The sequence below is a fragment of the Equus asinus genome, chromosome 4 (assembly GCF_041296235.1).
Source record: "Equus asinus isolate D_3611 breed Donkey chromosome 4, EquAss-T2T_v2, whole genome shotgun sequence".
Lineage (NCBI taxonomy): Eukaryota > Metazoa > Chordata > Mammalia > Perissodactyla > Equidae > Equus > Equus asinus.
The window spans coordinates 78,241,486-78,264,964 of record NC_091793.1 but is presented as its reverse complement, the minus strand read 5'-3'; the positions used below and the strand labels follow the sequence as shown (position 1 = coordinate 78,264,964).

Here is a 23,479-nt window from a genome sequence, read left to right as displayed (position 1 = left end):
GGTAAAGTCATAGAGGCAGAAAGAAGAATAGTGGTTCCAGCAGGGATGGAATGAGGGGCTGGGGAGTTGTTGTTTAATGGGTACAGAGTTTCAGCTGGGAAGATGAAAAAGTTGTGGAGATGGATGGTGACGATGGTTACTCAGTAATGTGGATGTACTTAATGCCACTAAACTGTACACTTAATAAATGATAAATTTGTTATATATATTTCACCACAATAATAATAATAATAAAAAGCCTTTGGAAGCAAACAGCCTCCTATGAGCTTTGTATCTAGTTAGGGTACTTCAGCCACTTGGCCATAATCAGATCCTCATAAACCCTTCAGGTAATGCTACTCCAAGAAGTTGGAGGGTGAGGCAGGTACAAATGCTTAAGAAAAGAAGAAAAAGTCTCCGGAAATACTTAATCTTTAATGGCAGGGAATAACCTGAACTGCAATGTTCACACAAGTGAGCAATCTGAAACACTAAGAAAAAAACAGAAAATCAAAGAGATGGACTATAAAAAACCACACTTGTTACCAGAATCAAAAAACAAATAGGAAACTCAGGTGAGCACTGACTCATGACTACTGAGAATAACGGACAACCACAGGAAAGGTCTGACCACAATCCTGCAGTTCACCAGACCTCAGGGGTCAGTGGTCAAGAACAGTGGATGCAGAAAACAGAAAGACTGCCCATCCACAAGCCAGCACTCCATGTCCATCCAGATTTAAGGCACACTTATTGAGAAGGGTACCTGTGGGAGCCAGAAAGACAGCTTCTGTCTGTCCATTCAGCAATTCACTGTACTCACATAGTATCACAGAATAATTTCAAAACCACATTTTTGAACGACTCAAATTTAGAAATGTTGTCTTTGTGACTTATTTAATAAAATCCCAAAAGACAGCTTAATCACCCTGAGACAAAATAAAGTTGTTCTAAAGAAAAGAAAGCTAGAGCTGTCAAGGCTAATCACATGTTACTGCCTAATCATAAGCCCAACCTGACACTGGAAGCCCAACAAGACAACAAAAGAGCTGGGCTCCCTTCCCAGGCCGCCATCTTGTATCTTGCTATCTTGAATATAACCTCCTATTGTACGATGAAGAACGTGACTGGTCTTTATCTTTGGTCCCCGAAAGGGAGACTCTAAATCTTTGGAATCTCTCGAGTAAGAGAAGTATCTTTGTTATTCATGAGCCCCTTGGATCACACCTAAGTTTATGTTAAAAGACCAGGAGACTCAGACTGGGGGCTGATCACCAGAAAGACCAACCCTGTGATTAGATAGTTGGGGCTTTGAGCCAGCTCAATCTTGAGGAAAGCAGGAGGCTGGGGATTGAGTTCATCCACATGGCCAACAATTCAATCAATCAAGCCTATGGAATGAAACCCCAATAAAAACTCTGGACACCAAACTCAGTGGAGGTTCTTGGTTGGTGAATACGCTGATGTGCCAGGAAGGTGACACACCTTAATCCCACAGCGAGAGGACATGGAAGCTCAGCATTTGGAACCCCCTCAGACCTTGCTCTATGTGTCTCTTAATTTGGATGGTCCTGATTTATCTTCTTTAAAATAAAACTGTAATCATAATTGTAGCACTTTCCTGAGTTCTGTGAGTCATTCTAGTGAATTATCGAACCTGAGGGAGTCATGGGAACCCCCCAGATCAGTAGCTAGTCAGAAGTGCTGGTCGACTGAGGATCCCACTTGCAGCTGACATCTGAAGTGGGGGCACTCTTGTTGTGGACCATACCCTTTAATTTATGGGCTTTGCATCAATCCCAGGCGGTTAGCATCAGAAGTGTATTGCAGCACACCACTTGGTTTCAGAACACTCCTCCTCAGGCACATTTCCAGTCGACTCAAGCGTTGTTCAATACCCAGGTCCAAATAAAATAACTTACCCACTAAAATTTATGTCAACTGTTAATGACTAGAAAGTTCCCCCCATTCAATAATAATCACTGACATGTTATGAGTAATTGCTATTCCAGACATTGTTCTAAGACCTTCCACATGTATTAATTCACCGAATCCTCATAGCAACCTCATAGGGTAGGTACTATTTTTTTCCCATTTTATAGATGAGAGCACTGAGGCACAGAGCGGTAAAGGAACTTGTCCAAGGTCACATGGTAGAGGTTCCAGGATTCAAAACAAGCTCCTCTGTTTCTAGAGGCCACCCCTCAGCCACAGGTCTACAGGAAAAGCCATGGCTGCTAGCCACCCACCCCTCCAAGGGCCCATAGGTCACTCCTCCTCTTCATCCCCACTTACTTCTATTCTCCATCCTTAGAATGGCCACATTATGATTTCTTAGGCGAAGAATGTGTGCTTTGACTGTAGCTCAGGAAAACTAATTTTGAGAACACAGATAGCACTGGGGAAGATGAACTATTTCCCTGAAAGTCTTTACCAACAAAACACAAACTAACAGCTGGATGATACTAGATGTAAACAAAAGTGACAAATGTAACTGCAATAAATGAACAGATTCAAAACTGGTCCTTTTCGTTATCATCTCCCTCAGAGCAGGCAGAACCTTTCTATGGTTGACACAAATCCCCTTTCCCCTCTTTTTTTCCTATTATTTCAACTCTGAAGTGTTAAATACTTCTTCACTTACATTAAATTGGTATTACAGTTCGATGTTTTCAATGTGTTTAGCACTGTAATTAAAACCTCAGGCCATCATGGAGGTAATTTGTCAAACAGAAATTATGTACTAGGGACATCAGTTGGTTGTCCTTCCATTTCACACACTCCTTCAGTAAATGTTTTGAGCATCTACTCCACGCCGGACAGCATTCTAGGCACTGGAGACTCAAATAAATATGAGAAAGTCCCTGCCTGCCATCACAGCACTTCCATGCCAGCAGGAGAGAAAGTCAAAGAAGCAGCGAGTGAGTGTGGGTATGTGTACATGTGTTTAATTTCAGGAAATGACAAGTGATATTAAAAAAAAAAAGAGTGAGTGCAGATCTGGGGGAAGTTCAAGACGACGTGTGTGGCTGGAGTGAAATCAATCATGAGAAAGGTAGTGGGAGATGAAGACAGAGAGGGGCGAGATCATTCTGAACTGAGGCACAAGCCAAATGACCTTTCTAAATCACTCTGGTCACCTCCATGCTCAAATCCCTCAAACACATCCATCACAATCAGAATAAACCCAAACTCTGTACCCTGGCCAGCAAGGCTCTCCGTGTTCCAGCTACTCGCCCTCCAAACTCAGCTCCTTGTTCTCCTTCACTCTACCGACACGAGTTCATGCTGGGGCAAGTTTATTCCTGCCTCAGCCTCCTAGACGTGCCACGTCCTCCTTCTGGAGCTCTCTTCACTTAGATACTGCCTTAACTCTCTCGTCATTCAAGTCTCCGTGCAAACATCACTCTCTGAAGCAGCCTCCTGGGCCACCCTATCTAACACGGCACCCAACACACTCTCTGTATCCCTTGTCCTACTTGATTCTTCTTCACCCTCATCTCTACCTGACATATGAGTTACCTATTTCTCCATCTTATTCACCACTATATCCTCAGTGCCTAGAATGGTGCTGGGCACAGAGTAGGCGCTCAATAAATACACTTCAAATGAAAGAATGAATGACACTGATGATGCCATCAAACTCATGACCCACAATCTTGTGCATCCAAGCTATCCACACTACCTGTCAGGGACAACCTATGCCTGGTTCAGTACTTTTTGTCTGAAAGCTCAAAATGCAACATCTTCCATCCAACTGGGCCAATTGCTCCAAGTAACTTACGCTGTTATTCTGATCCTAAGAGGACAAGAACTCCCTACAAAATCACTTAACAACCCAATATTTACACAAAAGGCCCCAAAGCGCTTCTTGGTTGATAAATTTACCCAAATTGTGAAGTAAGTAGAGATGCCACTCCAAATCCCCTCCAGGAGTCAATGAGTGGACAATTTCCAAGTAGGCAGAAAACGTCTCCAGTGCTCTCCTTTCTTGCACAGACTCGGCCACTGCTCACTGAGTTCCTCCTATGTAGCGACTGCAGGGTTGGCCTTGGGGAACACAATGAGCCCAACAGGCAGTCCCTGGGTCTGGGGGCTTCTTGCAATCAAGTAGGGGAGACAGACAAGACTGGCCATCTTTCGGCCTACCTCAATGCTTAAGCTTCAATGCTTTGTCCTTTCAAAAACTGCTGGTGGGGAAAACACGGTGTCAGCCCCCAGGCCTTAGTGTGAGGGATCAGTGACTGAAAGGTCTTCCAGCCTGGCCAGGGGAGTACTGAGCCCCCTCAGTGGAATTCAGGCCTGAATGGGAAGTGGGGATCTCATCACTGATGGGGGAAGGGGAGAGGGAGGGAGAGAACCTTACCCTTGCCCGGAATCTCACCCCAAAGCTGCCTTCAAGGCTTTCACAGTGGTCAAAGGCAACTTCTCTCCTTTTCTTTGGTCAAGGGTAGTGACACCAAGCACAGGATCATGGTGACTAACAGAGCTTATTAACCTCAGGCCTGGGAAAGGGAATGTCCTGAGGTGGCATTGTCAAGCATAACAGATTGACTGGCTCTTTACACACAAGAGCTTCCCAGCCAGGTGAAACTTTTGATGGAAATTGCTGTCCTCTGGCAACTCAGTCTTCACTTGTCTCCTTTCTTCCCTGAAGAATGAGCAAATCTCCCTTGTCCCAGGCCAGTGGAGGGTGTTCCATTCAGAGTGACTATCACTCCACAAAAGACCTACACATTCCAGATTAGAATCATAGCGGGCTTTACCTGGACCATCCATGTTGATCTGCTCAACCTTCCCTTTTGGGGAGAGGCAGAGTTGAAGAATATGTTTTGGGATCTCTTTCTCCCAGGTTGGAAGCAGGAGCCATGAAGTGTGAACCATGGGCCTCAGGCAACTTGTCTCTATTCATAATTAATCCAGGGTTCCTCAAACTTGTGAAGGAGGCAGAGCCCCCAACATCACAGGCTCCTGGACACCGGGGAACCCTGCAACATGCAATTCCTTCTTCTGAACCAGGAACAATCCCACAGGGAGGACAGGGCACATGCTGTGGGCAGGGCCTCGGCATCTCAGAAGAATACAAAAAATATTAAAAAGTCACATCTCTCTGCTTTCCTACACAATTTGTTTTTTCTTTGGTTATTCATTTCACGACCTGCTGCCACTCACTGGCAAATAAGTGATTGCCAAAGATCTGGGTAGGTTAAGGAATGAAACACTCAAATTTGGGAAAGCTTTCTTTCCCATAAGTCAATTTCCTTTATTGGGAACTGAAAAAACACCACTACGATATGATTCTAGGGGCCAAGTACCTGAATCCAGGTAAGCACTCAGACCAAATTACCTTAGAAATGAAATAAGACATGCAACACACAGAGCCTTTATTGGCTGCACAGTAATCACATAAAAATGACAGTTATTTCCCTTAAAGGATGATAATTAAGATTGCCTTTACATAACCCTTGCCCCCTTTTTTTCTTTGAGTTTTTCTTTTTACTGATGTTTTCCTGCATCAGCAATCAGTATGGTAATCAACATCACTGTCAGGCATTTTCTCTGTGAGGGGAACACTTCCACCAACACTTTCCCAGACACCGAGGCATTCCCATTGGGAAAATGAGGGGGTGGGGATGGGGGAGTATGAGGGCACAGTTCTTACCCCACAGCATTCTGGGATTCCCTTGTTCCTGACCACAAAGCCACAGGATAAGATTCTGCTCATGAACTCAGGACTTAACACAAATGATTATGGTGCACGGAAAACTCTCCCTTGCTTCTAAAATGCTCTCCCCACAGGCCAGCCTTGTCTGCCTTCCACTCAAACGTTTCTGAGTACCTTTGTCAGGCACTGAGTATGTGACAAGGAACAAGCATGATCCTCGCCCTCAAACTGTAGTGGGGAGACAGACACATCAGTAAATTGTTAGGATACAATATAAAAGTGGAATCCATCCATTGGTTCACCAAGTATTTGCTGCGCACCTACTCTGCGCAGGGCACTGTTATGGATGCTGGGCATACACTGGTACACAAACACAAGAGTATGCGATATACAAAGGGCATCAAAGGAACACAGAAGAAATGCCTCTCATCCTATCCAGGAGGATCAAGAAGCCTCCTCTGAAAAAGAAAACCCTGGAAGGAGTCTTCAAAGATGAAAAGAGGATGGCGGAGGAAGGCATTCCCGGCAGGGAGAAGAGCCTGTGCATGGAGGAGAAGCGGGAGTGAACAGTCACACTCAGGGGCACCGTTCCCCTGCACACCGGAACGCAAGGGGAGGCGAGACAAGGTGACCAGGGATCTTGAATGCCACAGCAGGACTTAGGTCTCCCCTATACTTGATGAGTGACTTTGAAGAGCCTGAAGCCCAGGAGTGATGAGATGATTCCCATCTCAGATATAATTTCCTGAATTGGTTTCTACTTGCAAGCCTCTCCTACATTATTCGAGGCTTCAAAATGCAAAAAAAAAAAAAAAAGGTTTAGCAACTGGATACAAATAAGTTTCAAAGAATAAGGCAGGTAAGATTCTTCCCTGTATTAGAGAAGATGGCTAGAAAACCACTAACGGGGAAAGGAAAAAGAGAATGTTTTTTACAAACCAAAAAATTAAGTGAGCAAAAAGCAGCTTCCCAGAGACAAACATCCCTGACTCAGCAATTTTGCCAGAACTATTCCTTTTCGTCGGTTGGGATCAACAGAAGCTGCGTGGAAAAACGCTTCTCACATCCCGTGCAGCCTGCAGCCACCTAACACCTCAGTAGGGACCACACCAACCTCCCAACTCGGCCACCGCAGCTCACAGTGAACGAGTCAGCCTCTGACAGGTGCAGGCAGGAGTGAGAGTATGCACACATTCTCACCATGGATGATGGTTACGGGGGAGGCTCTTTTTTCTAAACAATAGTTTTACGTTAATTTAACCATTCAACTTCCCAAGGGCCTTCAAACTGAGTGCTGAATTTCCCCATAACGTGAAGGGCAATTTCAGATTCCCGTGGCCCAAACGTCAACTATCAAACATCCCCATCCAGGGGCCGGCTCCGTGGCCAAGTGGTTGAGTTCGCGCGCTCCACTGCAGCGGCCCAGGGTTCAGATCCTGGGTGCGGACATGGTACCGCTCATCAGGCCATGTTGAGGCAGCGTCCCACATCCCACAACTAGAAGGACATGCAACTAAGATATACAACTGTGTACAGGGTGGGTTGGGGGAGATAAAGCAGGGGGAAAAAAAAAATCCCATCCGTTCTTTCCCTATAGACAAGACATGCTTACTACTCAGAAAATGGTACTCTGAATAGAATACACTGATGCAGTAAGATTGCACTGCAATGTTATGGTTTCCAACCCAAATCCAATTATAAGCTTCTATACAGTGTATCCGTCTTATTGACCACACTTTAAGCCTATAAACTATTCTAGCTCCAAATGGACTTGATTGCTTCAACAGATACACAAACTCCAACTTAATTTCTATACAATTATCTGTCTTCCAGATAAAATTCTAAAGCCCAAGAAGTGATATCGTAATTAGGCTGGTTGTCTTCTTCACTATAGAAGCAAACATATTAAATGTTACTACCTTGAAGGCCAATGTTTGTATTGTGAAGCCACACATGAAACTGACTGGGAATTTTTGTTAATCTACCGCTGAAAGTTGCCAAGATGTTTAACCGCCACATGTTGGAACATTTCAAATGTTTCCAGTCAGAAGCAAAATCGAGAGATGGCTTAAACATCAGTCCTCTCTTTACGTACTGTATAATTAATTCCATTTACGTAACATCCACATACAGGCAAAACTGGTCCGTGCTGTGAGGAGTCAGGCCAAGGGTTGTGCTCAGGATTGGGGTGAACGGAGGTCTTGACTAGAAGGGGACGCCAGGTAGCTTCTGGACACTGTTCACATTTTGTTTCTTGATGTGGGTAGGTTTACACAGTTGTGTTAGGCTATGACAATTCATCAAGCTGTACACTAACAATGTGTACACTGTTCTTGAAGTATAAATCAATGAAAAGCTTTAAAACATTAGGGTGAAGGGCAAAATCTGTCTCCTCTCACAGACCATAATAGGTCAGAACTTCAATCCTATGTGGCATTTGAAAGAGCACCAGTTTCACAAAACAGAAACCAGACAAACAGAAATAATTAATTGCTTTACTGGGCCTGTTTGCATTCTCATTCATTCGTTTTTTCTTAAAGATGTCAATCATCCTCACAGTGGCATCTCGAGCACAGGGGGGGACCCAGGGCACGTCACTATTGAACCTTCTCTCCTCCATAGGACAAAATTATTTCCAGCAACAATCAACCATCATATTCTTGAATCATTTCTTTTTTAAATAACCACTTAAAGTGTGTCAATTTTAAAGTTACTTCTAAAATTCAGTAAAATATTTCTTCTATGAACTAAACTATGCACTTACCAATCATTACACCTAGGAGTTGTCACTTTTTCACTGCTTTAAATTTTAATCACACATGAAAGCTCCAACTGGTCAGAGAGAGTGACAGAATTGAGGAAACTCAAGTTCTGGCTTCTTTGTTTTAAATTGCACTATCATTGTTTATTGCAAAGCTCTATTTGGATAGGAATATGCTGTACCTTAAGGGTTTGGGATGCGCCCAAAGCAAGCGCCAACAATTCTGAACCATTAGGAGCTTCCCCTCAAAGTGACATGTATGGCTCAGTCCATGTATGTCAGGGCCAAGTGTATGACAGGGAGTTCTCCAAATTAACTTCCACGCAGAATGCAATGTTCGTTAAAGAATACATTAAAAAAGTGTGCTAACCTAAAGTGTGTGTAGCAATTATTATTAATTGCAGTAATTATTTAGAACTTAGACACACCAAAGAGTTTTTTTCCACAAAGGATTTATCACTGGCTTTGCTTACGATTGCCCACACATGTGACAACAAAAAAGCAGCCAGGCTGAAGTCAGGTCTATTGCTTTGAGTCTCTTTGGAGGATGCACCCCTAACAGCCACATCTGGAGAGGAGCTGCACCTGGGAAGGACCACTCCCACTGCCCCACCCGTGGGAGGCAGCTGCAGCACAGCCAGGCGCAGAAGTATGACACAAACAAAAGCCTTCTGAAGACACAAAATAAACGTCAAAGCTCAGACACAAAAGCTTTTGTGTTTCACGCACTAAGATAGTCCTCGCCTATTACACTGAGGAGACAGCAGGGTTTGGCAACTTCAGCACTCTTGACTATTTGGGCCGGATGATTCTTTGTTGTGGGACTGTCCTGTGCACTGTAGAATGTCTATCAGCATCCCTGGGTTCTAGCCACTACACGCCAGTAACATACTCCCTCACCCTCCACCCAAGATGTGGCAAGTGTCCCCCGAGTCACTAGGGGGGAGGTCAGAAGAGCTTGGGAAGACGACACTAGCATTCAGGCACAGAGTGCTTCCTCGGAAGGGAGCCTGTTTTCTCCGTACATTTTTAATTCATATCAAGTGCACCTATTTCTTATTCAAACACACAAATTTACATACCCAAAGGAAACTAAAGACAAGGCAGGAACAACGTTTAGGTGAGAGAGTATACCACTCAGAAAATGCTACCAGCCCTCTCAATTATTTTTCCTTTATTGTTATTTATTTTCAATTATTTCCCTAATGAATAGAAAAATAATTAACATCTTTTCAAAAAGGTCATTCCAGCCCATGAAAGATTGTCTATAAACATGGAAATAAACGATCATGTTCAAGAAAATATACCTTGTCTCTCCTTTAGAATCACTTATTTTACACACAATTCTAATTTTCCATGGTTTCTCCAGGTTGAAGTGGAAAGGAAGAAGCAAATCAGAATGGAAGCCACAGGCAAGCATCCAGTCCCCAGAGGGCCTCTCAGGAGCCTGCCTTGATAGTGCCAAGAGCCAGGAGTTTAAAGTTAGGAAACCTGGACTTGAGTCTCTGTCCCACCACGTTCTCATCCTGGGGCCTGAGCAAATCAGAACCCCCAAGCCGCCAGTTTTTATTCATGAAATGGAGGGTAATGTATAGAAAAACCAGGAGAGCATAGCAGTGAAGACTGAAGAGCAGGGAGCCAGACTCCCTGGGTTCTGATCCTACCGGGTGATGCTGGGCAATTTTCTCGACTTCTACATGCCTCAGTGCCTGTCTGCAGGCTGGGGATAATGGTAGCACGGTTGAGTATTCGCAGCAGTTATGTTCTACAAGGTCACGGTGAACACTGAATTAGCGAGCACTGAAGCAGCGCTCCTAGGGGAAACACAGGCTAAGCTCCTGTGAGCCTCTGGTCAGAACACTTTTGTCAACTGATCAATACGTAACCATGTTTTATGTGTTCCTGTTTTAAGGCACTTTATTTAATATATGCTGTTCATCCATTAACATTAAACTCACAGCCAACAGTACTTAACTCATGCTTGAAGCAGCTTTTCTAACACGTGTATTTTCTCCTTAAGGCACATCACAGCCTTCTTGCACGTAGGAACACTAGAGAGCACATCAGCACTATGCTTAGGGGCCATTTTCAATAGTGAAGTCACCAAAAAAAAAAAAGAAAAAGCTCAAAAAAGCCAAAAAAAGTGGATCACAAAATTAGATCACAAAGAGGACATTTATGAGACCTGAAGCAAGAGGACAGGGTTGCCTTGTTCCATCTCAGCTGGGAACATGTGGATCAGGCATCTCGAATCTTCCCCCACTCTGTGTGTAGCTGCGAATGACCGCAGAGGTGCTACAACTATTGATGCGGCATTACACGTAAAGTTTAACGAGTAGGCAAATCTGCAAATACAGAATCCGCAAATCATGAGGTTCAACTGTACCTGCCCCAGAGCAGCTCTAATAATTAGATGAATTAATACAGATAAAGCACAGAAACACTGCCGTCCTGGCACAAAGTGAGCACTCGACAAACGCTGATTATTGGGGAGTCAACTATGTCAATAAAACAGCACGTGGTATAATATAAAAAGCACGACAGAATTATGAAAAAAGAACACAGGTGGTAATAGAGAACCCATAGAGGAAGGACTGAAATGAGGGAAATGAAACGGAGGAAAGAAATCAAAACTCCTAATATTTTTTTTCCTAAAGCAATCTCTCAATCTATTTATCTCCTTTTCACCAAGAGATGACACTCCCCATGCCAGCCATTCACCTTTCTGCTCTCCAATCCATTCTCCGCACACCTGTCCTTTCTGCAACGTATCAGAGGAAACTACATTTCCAAAACTCCCTCGGTTTCCACCTCGGGTTGCCCTGTGGGAAGCACCAGCAGAAGCTGGGAAGACAGGCACAAGGAAGCAGCCAGGGTCTCGCACCCTCTTTCCATTCGCCCAAGGGCATCTCCTCCATGGATGCAGCTCTTCCCAACGGCCCCACTTCCCGTTTCTGATAAGCAACTCCCATCCCCCCTGCAGCCATACTGGGTGGGACATCTTCCTGTGGCTGCAAATCTCTGGATTGCCACATATTCCTTTTGGTATCTCACCTTTTCCACCACCTACCTACCCAACTTCTGTAGTAGGTTCTCTGTCCAAAATGCCCAGTCCCGTTCTCCTGACCAGCACCCTACTGAACACTCCTCTAGAGGGATGCGACACTGGGCAACTCATCCACCAGGAACCACACCCGCCACACACATGCCTGTCCCTCCCACAGTCTCACCTCTCAGTTCTAACTCTCCAGCTTCTCTAGATTGAGAGCAAATAAAGATATTTTGGGGGTTTTTTTTGTTGTTGATTCATTGCTGCAGGAAAAAAGTGTACTTATAAAAATATTAGAGCTATTTCCGCTTTTTATCACATTACATTACCTCTGCCACCTTTCAATAGGGAGCCTACTGACTCCCCCTGCACCAACGGTTTCCCTCTGCTCAATTGCTATTCACTTTTTAAAGACTAGGCATTGCTCTCAACTCACAAATACCTTGATTTTAAAAAAAAATCCAAATGCGGCCTGTGGCACATGGCCAATTGACTCTCTCAGTCAGCATCGGCCATTCCTGGCTGCTGACAGCAGCCTGCACAATCGCTGTTCGTTAATTCTGAGGCAAATTCCATTCTCTCTTCTTTCCATTGTTTCTTACCCCAGTGCACAAAAATGTACTGCCTGACCATAATCACGTGCAGACACAAAAGAGGCATCAACCAGTTCTTCTGGAGAGAAGAATGCAACGGAGTACCAGATTCTGATAAGTCATCAGAGAAGCAGGAGGAAAGGGGGGCTGTGGGGAATGCTCGAGACTCACTGAATCCACGTTCTCTTCTTCTCCCCAGACACACAGCAAGATTGCATTTCTCAGGTAGGTGTGGCCATGTGACCAAGTTCTAGGCAATAGAGTATGAATGTAAGGTGACACTAACCACCACCAGGCCCTGCCAAAAAATCCTGCCATGGTGACTCCTCCATCCATTTCCTCCCCTCCAGAGAGCTCCAATGAACATTACTGCAGGGTGATTCTGGAGGTCCGGTATTCAAAAAGTCAGGGCCATATTTAGTCTTGGTGGCTAAATGAATTCTTAAAAGGGGTCATTTCCCCACCACCCCAACCCTCACCACCAGTCTAAAACTATGAACTAGAAAAACACTTACACTGGGTGCAAAATGACTACACATATGGACACATACACACACCCATGCATGCACACAGAGGTTCATCTGTTACAGAAGGTCACTGATAAGGACATGTGCCTTTCAAAGGAGCTGGTCAGACATTTGGGCAAGGTGGCCAAGGGGGTATATGAAATAATCCCCAGAATGTCCCTTCCAGAAAGATCTCTAAAAGGAGACCCATTTGGACAAGGGACTCAGGAATCAGCACCGGTTCCTGCTCCCTCATTTCCTGTCGCGGGGACAACAGTGCCATGCAGACCAACACAACCTCCACTTGGTAGCATAAAAACCAGGATTCCGAGAGGTCGGGTGGGCCTCCCAGCATGCGAAGGCAGAAAGAGAGCTGAGGCCCACATCTCCTAGGTCAATGCAACTATAAGTGGCGGGGGGTGGTCTACAGAGTGGGGCTAGTCCACAGAGTGTTTCTACTCTGTGCAGAGGTAAATACCAAAATTGAAGGTAAGTGTTCTGGAAACGTTTATAGCAATTTGACAGAGGAATTTTGTGTCTTCGAATTCAATAATAAAATTGAAGGCTTGTATTTTGGACTTCCTTGTTTTTTAATTTCATTTTCCTACTAATTTATTTTTATTGTACCAGTCCATGATGGTTTAGAGTTTTTAAAAACTGTTCTGTTTCTCCAGGCACCCAGAGTCCCCTAACTCTTTAGCCAAATTCCCAAGGCTACCATACCCCCTTCCCCAGTCCTTCCTGCCTCACCCAGGCTCTCCTCAGTCCTCCTGGCTCAGAACCCGCTTTACCCTTCCTTTCAAGGCGGCGTCTCTCAGTAAATGGGTGGCGGTAGAATCTCTGAGGGCCCTCTAACTTACGAGCTGTGAGTGCCGATTCCCGTAAGACACTTTGAGGCTCAGACCAAAACAAAGAGTTAACTGAATGACCAGCCATCCATCAACACAGCCAAAACACAGGACTCTGGTCCCAGAAAATGGCCACAGTAAAAGAGGAAATGACTGGAAACCTGTCAATGGGCCTTACCCACATTAATTAACCTGAGGCCTCAGTCTGCCCGATAGATGCTGTCTATCCATTATTCTAAACCTGAAAGGCAAAGTAAAATGGCCTCACCTCACTTCTCCAGGGAGGTCGACAGACAGGGAGAAATCCCACACCAGCTTGGGGAGAAACGGGAGGTTATTTACAAAGTGAGTCGTCAGTGGGTGACATCAAGTGTGATGAAGTATTATGGGAAGGGAGTGGGATGTGGAGATAGCATTAGCTCTGCCAAGCAGGACCGACTGAATCGCCCATTACAAGAGTCCTGAACTCGCTGGAGAAAAGAATTTCAACACATACATGCCTCCTTGAAACTGAATGAATGGCAATGACGGCAATGATATAACAACAGAACCAACAGAGGAAACCACAGGTAACAGAGGACCCAGGTAGTACCAACCTTCCCCAGAGTGCAGGTATGCTGGGGCTCAGGGTAGGTCTGGGGTCCAGGCAGACCGCCTTTTTCAGTATTTCCAGGGACAAAAGGACAGTAATTTGAACATAAGCACCTTTCAGAGTTAATACAATGCGTCATCAGCAAGGCCAAAAATGCAGAGAATCTAGGGAGAAGTACATGAGTGAGTGTTCTAGTAAGTTGGCACTTGTCTGGGTATTTGAAATATTTTAAAATTTAAAAAATTTTTTTTAAGTAAAGCCAGAGAACAGATGCATGGTGCTGTTTGGAAACCTTTTGCCACGAACCAAGAATTCTGATTCAATCCAGTCAAAACCAGGTGTGCCTCCTCGTGAAGAAAACTGTTCTGCTGCTCCACATTTGGCCTGATGAGGCGACAAGTGGCTGCCCACCACCTTGACCTCTGCCCTGCAGCCCCACTCACCTTTCCCCTAGGCCAGCAGGGAAGCAGGGTTCAACCCACCATGCGCCTCTATCAACAACGGGCAGTGGCTATCAAGAGAGCGGTCTTACGGCCTCTAAGGCACTTCTTGGGCACCAACCTGCACCACAGGCAAAGGGTCAGGAAGGTGACAAACATTCCTCAGCTGACAATCTTCCCAAAGTCTATGGCCAACACTCAGCTGGCTCAAGAGCCTACCCCAGCCCCACTCCAGGCAAGCTATGCACCAGACTTAGCTGCACAGCACACAGCCAAGGTCAGGCACTGACATTTCATAAGACGTGACTAACGTCCTGGAAACCAGAAAAAGAAATGTGAGCACAGGCTGTGAAGGTGTTTCATTCTAATCGCATCTAAGGCCTGCCATCTAAGTCCTCATTTCTTGTTCTATGATACACCTTTTCCAAGATTACTCATCTTTGACGACAACAGGAAAACATCATTAACTTTAAATCCCATAATCTGGATTTGTTGATTAATATATTTTAATGTCTGCACTACTGCGATAAAAATAAAATGAAACAAAACACTTTCTACCTAAAACAACTTCTTCTTTACATTAATTCGTTGAGGTCATCACGCTGCCATGTGTCAGGTTGTGTGCTAGTCACGGGTGGTAAGAACAACAGTAAGGCCAATCCTAGCCATCAAGGAATTCACTCTAGACAGACCCACGGTAAGTAAAACGCATTCCAGTTCCCTCCCTCATTTTGTCCACTTTCTTTGGCTGTAAGTGTTCATATGATCTACTAGTGTGGCTTGAGTTTTTATTTATTTATTTATTTTTTTAAAGATTGGCACCTGGGCTAACAACTGTTGCCAATCTTCCTTTTTTTCCCCCTAAGGATTGGCACCTGGGCTAACAATTGTTGCCAATCTTTTTTTTTTCCCCCCTGCTTCAACTCCCCAAACCCCCCCTGCACACAGTTGTATATCCTAGTTGCAGGTCCTTCTAGTTCTGGGGGGGTTTTATTTTTATCACCAACACTGCATCTTTCTCTTCCAGTCATATCTCAAGAAATGAAGCTTAGACGCTGGTTCTTTGAGAAATTAGAGCATAAAAAACCAGGTATGGGATCTACCAACCCATTTGAGAGAAATCAACTTCCCAGTAATACCCTCTCTTATCACAGGCTCCATGGTAGTCAAGAGTTAGAGTGAGTCATTTGTTCTTAGAAGCCAATAATCTTCTTGATCCAAATTGACTCATATGGTTGCACACAAACTTAAGCATAAAGCCAGGACAACTTCTTCCTATCTAAATCAGAAGAGAGAGGATTTTATAATACAGTTGGGGGAGAACGGGGAGCTACTTCTCCACCTTCAGGAAGACTCAATTATTTCCACACTCCTGGGAGTTGCCAAAGTGTGTAGAGGCCGTGTGCTTTATATTCGGAAGGCTATTTAAAGGATTATAAGAAACGCAAACTCATCTGTGATACGGCTTTCAAGTTATAAATGTCAGTGACAGCCAAGTCTGCTGCGTTGGGAACTCCTCCAACAACAGGTTGACAGCAGCCCAATTCGACGGCTCTGGAGGAGGCTGACAGACAGCTGCTCTTTCAGTAGTTATTCCCAAAGGAGCCAAGAGGCTGCTCCAAAGGCAGCTAGGTACGGCATGAAGGGGGAAGGTGACAACATATTGGGTGCCAGATAGACACAGCCCAGGAGCACCATATGACGTCAACTCGTCTGCCTGCTCCATGAAGGCTGTCAACCCCACACAGTGCAGACACTGCCATAAAAAAAAAAAAAAAAATCACAGGAAAGACAGAAGGATGCTCATCCTTCCCATAGCATAAGCCACAGCAACTGGGTATCAGGGACCACAGACCCAGCTCTGAGTCTCGAGGATGCCAGCTTGCTACCCCCAGCTGCCATGCCTGGCATCTCTTGGAGAGCAGTGACAAACCTCCCTATCTGTCAACACAAAACTAATTTCAGAACAGACCTTTGAAGATAGGTTGCTCAACTGTCCAGTCCCTGAAATGGAATCCCACTCCAATTAAGTCATGTGTGGGGTGAGTGCATGGGGAGCGGTGGGGAGGGACAGATTAAATATGCTTATTGCACCTTAAACAAAATCCCACATGTTTAGAGATTCAAAATGCCTTTGTGGTTCTGAAGGAGACATTTCTCATTTCTCTGGTTTCTCCCAGCAGGACAAACTCTCAAGGTGACAGCTAGTGAGAAGCCTGTGATAAAAGTCACATGGTCACATGATTTTCTAGCTCTAACATTAAGGCTTTTATTCACATCAAATGCTCGTCTGCTTGTGAGTTGCTGAGTGGTTTTTTCCCCTCCTGTGATGTTGTTAGAGACAAAGTTTATTCAAAGACCCACATACATAAAAGAAATGAGAATTAGGAATGTTTAATGTTTCATTCTGTTGGCCCCATAACCTTGACATCCAAATCCTATCAGCCTGTGAAATCCAAATATTCTACTCCCAAGATGAACGTCTGATTTACCAAGGTAACTCTCAAGGGTAACCTGGATTGTAGTTTTAAGCGCTACAGGCTATTCAGTTAAAATAAGGAAGTACTTAGCAAATTTCTTCCTCTATAAAATATATTCATAACTGGAGACTTAGGAAAATGTACTCCTTGAGCAACAGTTCCTTAATATAGACAGAATTCAGAGATTACGAAGTCTTTATGAGTCACAATCTCCGGTTCATTGGCTTTACTTATATTTACATCATGATCTTCTGTGTCAGGTCTGGGTTGGGCTGCACTGAAGGGACCAGCCCTTCTATGTAAGAGTAATCAACCACAATCAAGCTCAATAAATTTCTGTTTGATAATGACTGAATAAAGTAATAAATGGCCTTCTGCTCCAGTCACTTTACTGATTCGAGAGTGGAAATATCCTTGCGCAATTATCCAAAAAAAATTCAGTTCCACCAGGCCTTAACCAGATAGACAGAGATGTCCCCTCAGGATTGGGGTGGCACAGGTAGAGCCATCCCTTGACCCTTTGGGACTACAGTATCTGTATTTTTATGGTTCTAAATGCTAACATGACTCAACTACTTGGTCCTTTCCCTCCCAAGGACAAATACCCTGGGTCTGGGCTTAGCCACATGAATATCTGCTTACTACAATACTTACACGGCCTAATGCATCCTCCTCCAATGTCCACTTTAGAACAGTAATCACTCCTGAAATCACAAGGAGAAAGACATTTTTAAGTTTCTCCTCTTTAAGGACTTGATCCATTGCAAACAGGCTGACACAGAGCTTCTATGAACTCTGCTTCTCCCATTTTGGAACCTAACTGCCTTTTGAGATGGCTATTTAAAAGTAGCTAGGTGGGAGGCCTGATCACTTCAACACCCAGAGGCATGTATCTAAAAAATTCTATTATCTCACTTGTTAGGATCCAAATCTGTCCGTTGTTAGTTCAGCAGGAGTAAGGCTACATTTGGCAAAGATGGAGCATCTGTACAAAACAGCTCTTTGTTCCAAGTCTCAGGAGGCATTAAACCAAAGCTTTTACCAAACCTAATGCTTTCCGGACTAGATTACATTAATATATACACACAGTCCCAAGTATATGCATACACACAACTTTAAAATAGATAGCTCTATTACAAAAAACTAAGGAGTTTGCTATATGAGATAAAGCCAACTGAATTACAAGCCTGTTCATTCAAATATAACAGATTTCTTGTAGCCGCTTAACCTTGAAGAATAAAACCAAAAAAAGGAGTAAAAAGCTATTCTAGAAATATATCTACTATGTGCTTCTGATATAGCTAACATTGTTCCTCTATAAAGCTTCTTTATAAGAAAAGGGAGGAAAATACGTCCTCTAACAGATACATACAGTGTGTTTCTGATATTCACAGAATTTATCAGCAGAGAATTATAAAACTGAAAGAGTTCAACAGGGAGGGAGGGAGGGAGAGAAAGAGGGAGGAAGAAAATAAAGACCATGCTGCACAGACCCACCTTCCAGCTGACAACCCAAGAGTCTGCATCTTCTAAGACTAACCAACTGGTCTACCTTATACTTAAGGACCTCATGGAAGAGCATGTACCATTTTCTGCTGGAAAATGTCGGAGAGGGTTCTGTTATTTTTAATCCAAACAAGCCAATTCCCTCTTTTTATGGTCTGCAGCCTATAACTACCCTTCATAGCATGAACATTTTTGTCTGTGTCAACAATCTCTGAGCAATACCAGGGATCTGTGCACTGGGGCAGCCTGGGAGAGCACTCATTCCAAATCCACCATCTCCAGGAGACAGTCTGGCGGCAGTAAACGTTTACCAAAGGATGGAAGGTTGGAGGCAACTGAATCAATGCCAGCGACCACGTGGCCCTCCTTTTATACCAGCCTCTGTTTGAGATAGCTCTGAGGCGAAGGAATGGTTTTTGAAACTGGATTATCGTGATACAGAAAAAGCTGCTAACTCCGGTAAGTCCAGTAATTAAGATATATTGTGAGAAAACAATCCTAAGCATCTTGGTCAACATCAAAACCTCATTCATGTGTATGGAATAGGCTAATAAAATGAGTACCCACATGCCTCAGACCTAAATAATATCAACTTACTTTCAACGCTTTTACTCTTTTCGGTATGTTTTCATACACATCTCATTTGGTACATTATATGGCAATTTTCCTTGTGAGTATTGGGATCAAGTGCACGGGTAGCAGGTAATTTATGAATCATACCAGCAGCAAGACTGTAAGATTCAAGAAAACGTTCATGATGTGCCAAAAGAAAAAAAAAAGCTTTTCACCCTTTACCTCTCCCAATGCTTTCAAATTTGGACTTTTTTCTTTAACAATAATCACACTAATTAAGAACTCAATCTTGATTTTACCTTAAGAATCAGATAAGCTGCTCCCTGAGTCATATGAAAACTACTGCATTACCCCTGGCTCTATATGGTAGCAAAATTCATGGTCACTAAGAAACCTAAGGTCATTCACGTCTACCCTCGACAAAGCTCTAATGCTCAACTTATCTTAAATGTTTCCTGCAGAGTCAAGTACACAACGTTAATGAAAATTTATAGCCACTTCTAGCTGTGTCCATGGATAAAGAAAACGAAGGAAGTCCTTTCTCCTTCCTAATGTTCAAAACAGCACCACTCCAAAGATTCCATCAAGATTTCACCCAGAAGTATCTTTTCTGAGGATTAATAGGCTCCCTCAGTCTCTTCTTGGGCTTATGCTTTGACTTTCCTCCCTTTGTTAATTATACCTAAACTGTGAAAGCATTTGTAAATAGAGATCATGGGAATGCAATGCAATCTGGAAAGAAGATTAAGGCAGCAATCACAGAGGACAGACAATGAAAGAGTAGGTAGGAAAAACTGGAATCCCATTTTCAACCAACATGTACCCCTTTCATTTTAAATTTTGGGTAAAAGATACTGTAAATGGCCCACAAACAACCTACTTGGTAAGGTCTGCCCTCCAGGGTGGTATTCTATTAGAAATCTGTATTTGAGTTTCTTGCCTTCCCACTCCCCCCAATTCAAAGCATCTCTAAAAATGAGCCACGACAAACCAAGCATGTTGAAGGACACCTCTGCATATCCACTCTGGATCTGATGACACAGAACAACAAAGGTGGCCGATTCCAGACTTGTAGGTCTCACGCCTCCCCCACCCCCTCAATGCTCTTCAGCACTGGAATCTGTCAGGTTGATCTCTTTTCAATTTTATACTCAAGCTTTTCATCCTCTTTTTCCCTAAGGACAATGCTTCTCCAAATAGAGAATCTCAGAATCTTGCTGCCAAAAATAACCAGGGACATAACTCAAAGCAGGCTTTCCCTCTCAGCTTCTTCTCTTCAGCCTAATAAGTAAAGATGGCTCACTGAGAACATCAAAGGTGTCCTCTAAATTAGTTCACATGAGAAAATAGTTGAAGAGCCTATGGTTCTGCCTAAAATATCCTCATACCTAGAGAACAGATTTCAAATGATAAAACCACCTAGTAGTACATGCTAGAAACAAATCATGACCATCTTTATAAGCTTTAAGTCACTCAATCTTCCTTATGGAACATCACAGTCACATAGAAAGAGGCCCCATAATTACAATACTGGCTTAGGATGGCTTTCATCTTATGCTGGGCAGATCAGCTAAATTTACCACACAGTGAAATTTTGCTGAGTTACAAAGATCTAGAGTGGTCCTTGACACCCAGAACTTACAAAATCTTAAACGTAAATACGTTTGGTTTCATCACAATTCAACAAACTTTCTAGCATCTTCACGTTTCAGTGAGGCCTCTCATCAAGCCTCCATTGAAAGCGTCCCAAAATATAATCAAACATAAATGTGCCCCACATTGCTCACACTACCTGGACTCAGAGACAGAGGTCCAGCTCTTACAAACTATGTGAGGGCAACCAACTAGCTGTCCCGGCCTCCATTCTCTGGCATCTGAGACAAGAGGTAATCATAGCACCTCGGTCAGAGATGATGGTGGGGATTCATGAACAAACGCAACACAGCCACCACATCAGAGATACAGCGAGCCCTGTACAAACACTGGTGATTATTATTCCTGTGGTCGCTATTGCTATAACAGAAGGAAAAACTAATAGAATAATAAAAGGGCAGTTCTGGAACCAGTCAAAAACCTGGAACCACAGCCGCGAGTGGTGTCCAATTAAGTGACATTTTCATTTTGCTGACAGCTATTTTGCCAGGCAGGTGTGACAATGGCAATAATTTAGTGCCTAGAATACTCTCAGTTAAAGTGACTCTTCTCCTACAGATGGTCCCCAGGTAAACCGTGTTTGATTTACAAATGAGAAAAAATATCCAAACCCTATGACTTCTGAATTCATCACTAACTTGCTTATAGAGATAATATTCATAGCCAACAAACTTTATCCAAGATTTTACCAAGACATGTCGACAGCAGGCCAGGAGACCGCTTAACTAGGTTTGCAACTGTTTTTAATATTCTTTTATAAGGTCACAAAGAACGGATCCCCTTTACAAAACTTGCACACCATCTCAAACTAAACTTGGTATTTTCATCAAAATTATTTTAACAGACACTAGGAAATTAATCTTAAAATTCTGTTTCTGGAACCCTCCCCAAGTTACACCTCTTTCTGCCCCTTAGTCTAATGGTTCTCAACGTGCAGGCCCTGAACCAGCAAAATCAACATCCTCTGGGAAGTTGGGAAGGCAGAATCTCAGACCTCACCACACACCTACTGAATCAGAAACTCTTGGGTGGGCCCAGCAGTCTGAACAAGCTCTCCAGGAGATTCGAATGCACACTCAAGTTTGAGAACCACTGCCAACAGACTATTAACATGTGGGCTGGGACATCACTTCAGACAGCTCTTTTCCTTAAAAAACCATCTAACATTTTTCTGTTCCTTAAAAACCTGCTACAGGATGATGTCAACTGTTCTATTTTTGAGTCCTCATGATGAGGCTGACGATGATTCACTCAGCACCTTATGCGATCACTTAAATAGTGAGAATCCTTCTCTCCCACCCCTAGTGGAAGGTGACTGCTGCCTGTTATTTCTGATGTAATTACAGGAACAATTCAGTAACAAAAGCTTGTCCTTTATCAACCTCGGCAAAAGCTCTAAGAGAGTTATAATTATAACCCTCCATTCTTTTCCATAATGTGTTCATAACAACGTATCCTTTGAAACTGATCACACCACATGTCATAACAAGGAAACACAGAACCCAAGATCAAATTTAGTTTATTGTAAATAGAGATCAAAACTGCAAGTGTTTGGGCAAAGCTTTTCCAATTGACAGGAAACAAGTATGCATTAACCATCTGGCCTTATCTCATTTATCTCAGTGAAATATGAAAAAAGTTGATTTAATGCTTTCTATGGGTCCAAAGGTGACCTCACAATACTGAATGGTTTCATCACCAGACACCACCCAGCATCTAACTAAGTATGAAAGCAGGAAGCATTAAGGGGCATTTCCTAAATAATAAATAACCCTTTTCTATACCTTTAATTTGCTGAGGTGTGTATTCATTTGGAGAAGTTAATCTCATACCCGCTGTGAGATCTCCTGATGAATCATGAATACCAACGTATTATTAATTTCCCTTTCCTTTTTGATTAATTTCACACTTACACTGGATAAGAAAGGCGAGACTAATGATGTCTGGAAGACAGTGTTCAGTTCTTGTAAGATACTAAATCAACCTCAAGTGTTCAAGTAAACAGAGACTGCAGATAAGGAAATGATAATGTATTTGTCTCTAGGAAGCATCCAAGGTGCCATGCAAACAAATGCCCAGAACCCAGAGAGTGTCAGCTGTAAACTCCAGTTGGTACTCTTCTGGAAGGGGAGGAGAACGAAAGCCGGAATTCTGACGATCACTATACACACCAATAAACTTGTGTCATTACCATGGATGAAGAGATGGATTTATTTATCACACTACAATTCTCAGTCTTCCAAGGGTCTCTCTCTGCATTACTTAGCCTCTTCACCACCTTGTCCTCTCTCCATCTCTGCAACAATCCCAGGACTTCGAGCTTAACAGGCGTGAACAGACAGGTCTCCCTCATCGGAAGATGAGGAGCATGAAAAAGGAGCGTGAACTCAGTCTCATGATGCAATTTTAGAGACAGGGACCTTTGTGTATATATGCTAATAGTTCTTCCAATAATAACGTCTACATTGAGAACCTGCTATGTGCCAGACACTAGGAGCTTTGTATTAGTTTTTTAACGTAAGAATAGCTCTTTGAAGTACTACTATACACAGTGTGCAGATGAAGAAACTGAGGCTCAGAAAGGTAAATATCTTTCATAGGTGACCCCCATCTTCACAGAGATCTGTCAGGCTCCAAAGCCTGGAGTCTACAACACCATACTGCTTCCCTAGAAGCATGAGTAAATAGGACATTTACGGATGCCTCGACATTATTCCAGAAGACCTGAAAGCTACGGGCATGGCATCTTCTTCTAAGAAACTTCCCCGCCTACTCCAGCTCCAACTGGCCCACGTCTTCTTTGAATTCCAACTTTTAAATATAATTTCACAATT

General features: G+C 43.4%; 1 protein-coding gene across 6 annotated transcripts in view; it reads right to left on the bottom strand.

Moving 5' to 3' along the window:
• Positions 1-23,479, bottom strand: part of MGAT5 (alpha-1,6-mannosylglycoprotein 6-beta-N-acetylglucosaminyltransferase) — a 330,354-nt gene that overhangs the window by 267,003 nt on the left and 39,872 nt on the right. For 2 of the 6 annotated variants that reach the window (XM_070507571.1, XM_070507572.1), the window contains exon 2: positions 17,568-17,617. The exons of the other annotated variants lie outside the window; for them this stretch is intronic. The gene's annotated coding sequence lies outside the window, so the exon portion shown is untranslated. The remainder of the gene's footprint in view (positions 1-17,567; positions 17,618-23,479) is intronic. 6 annotated transcript variants of the gene reach the window in all.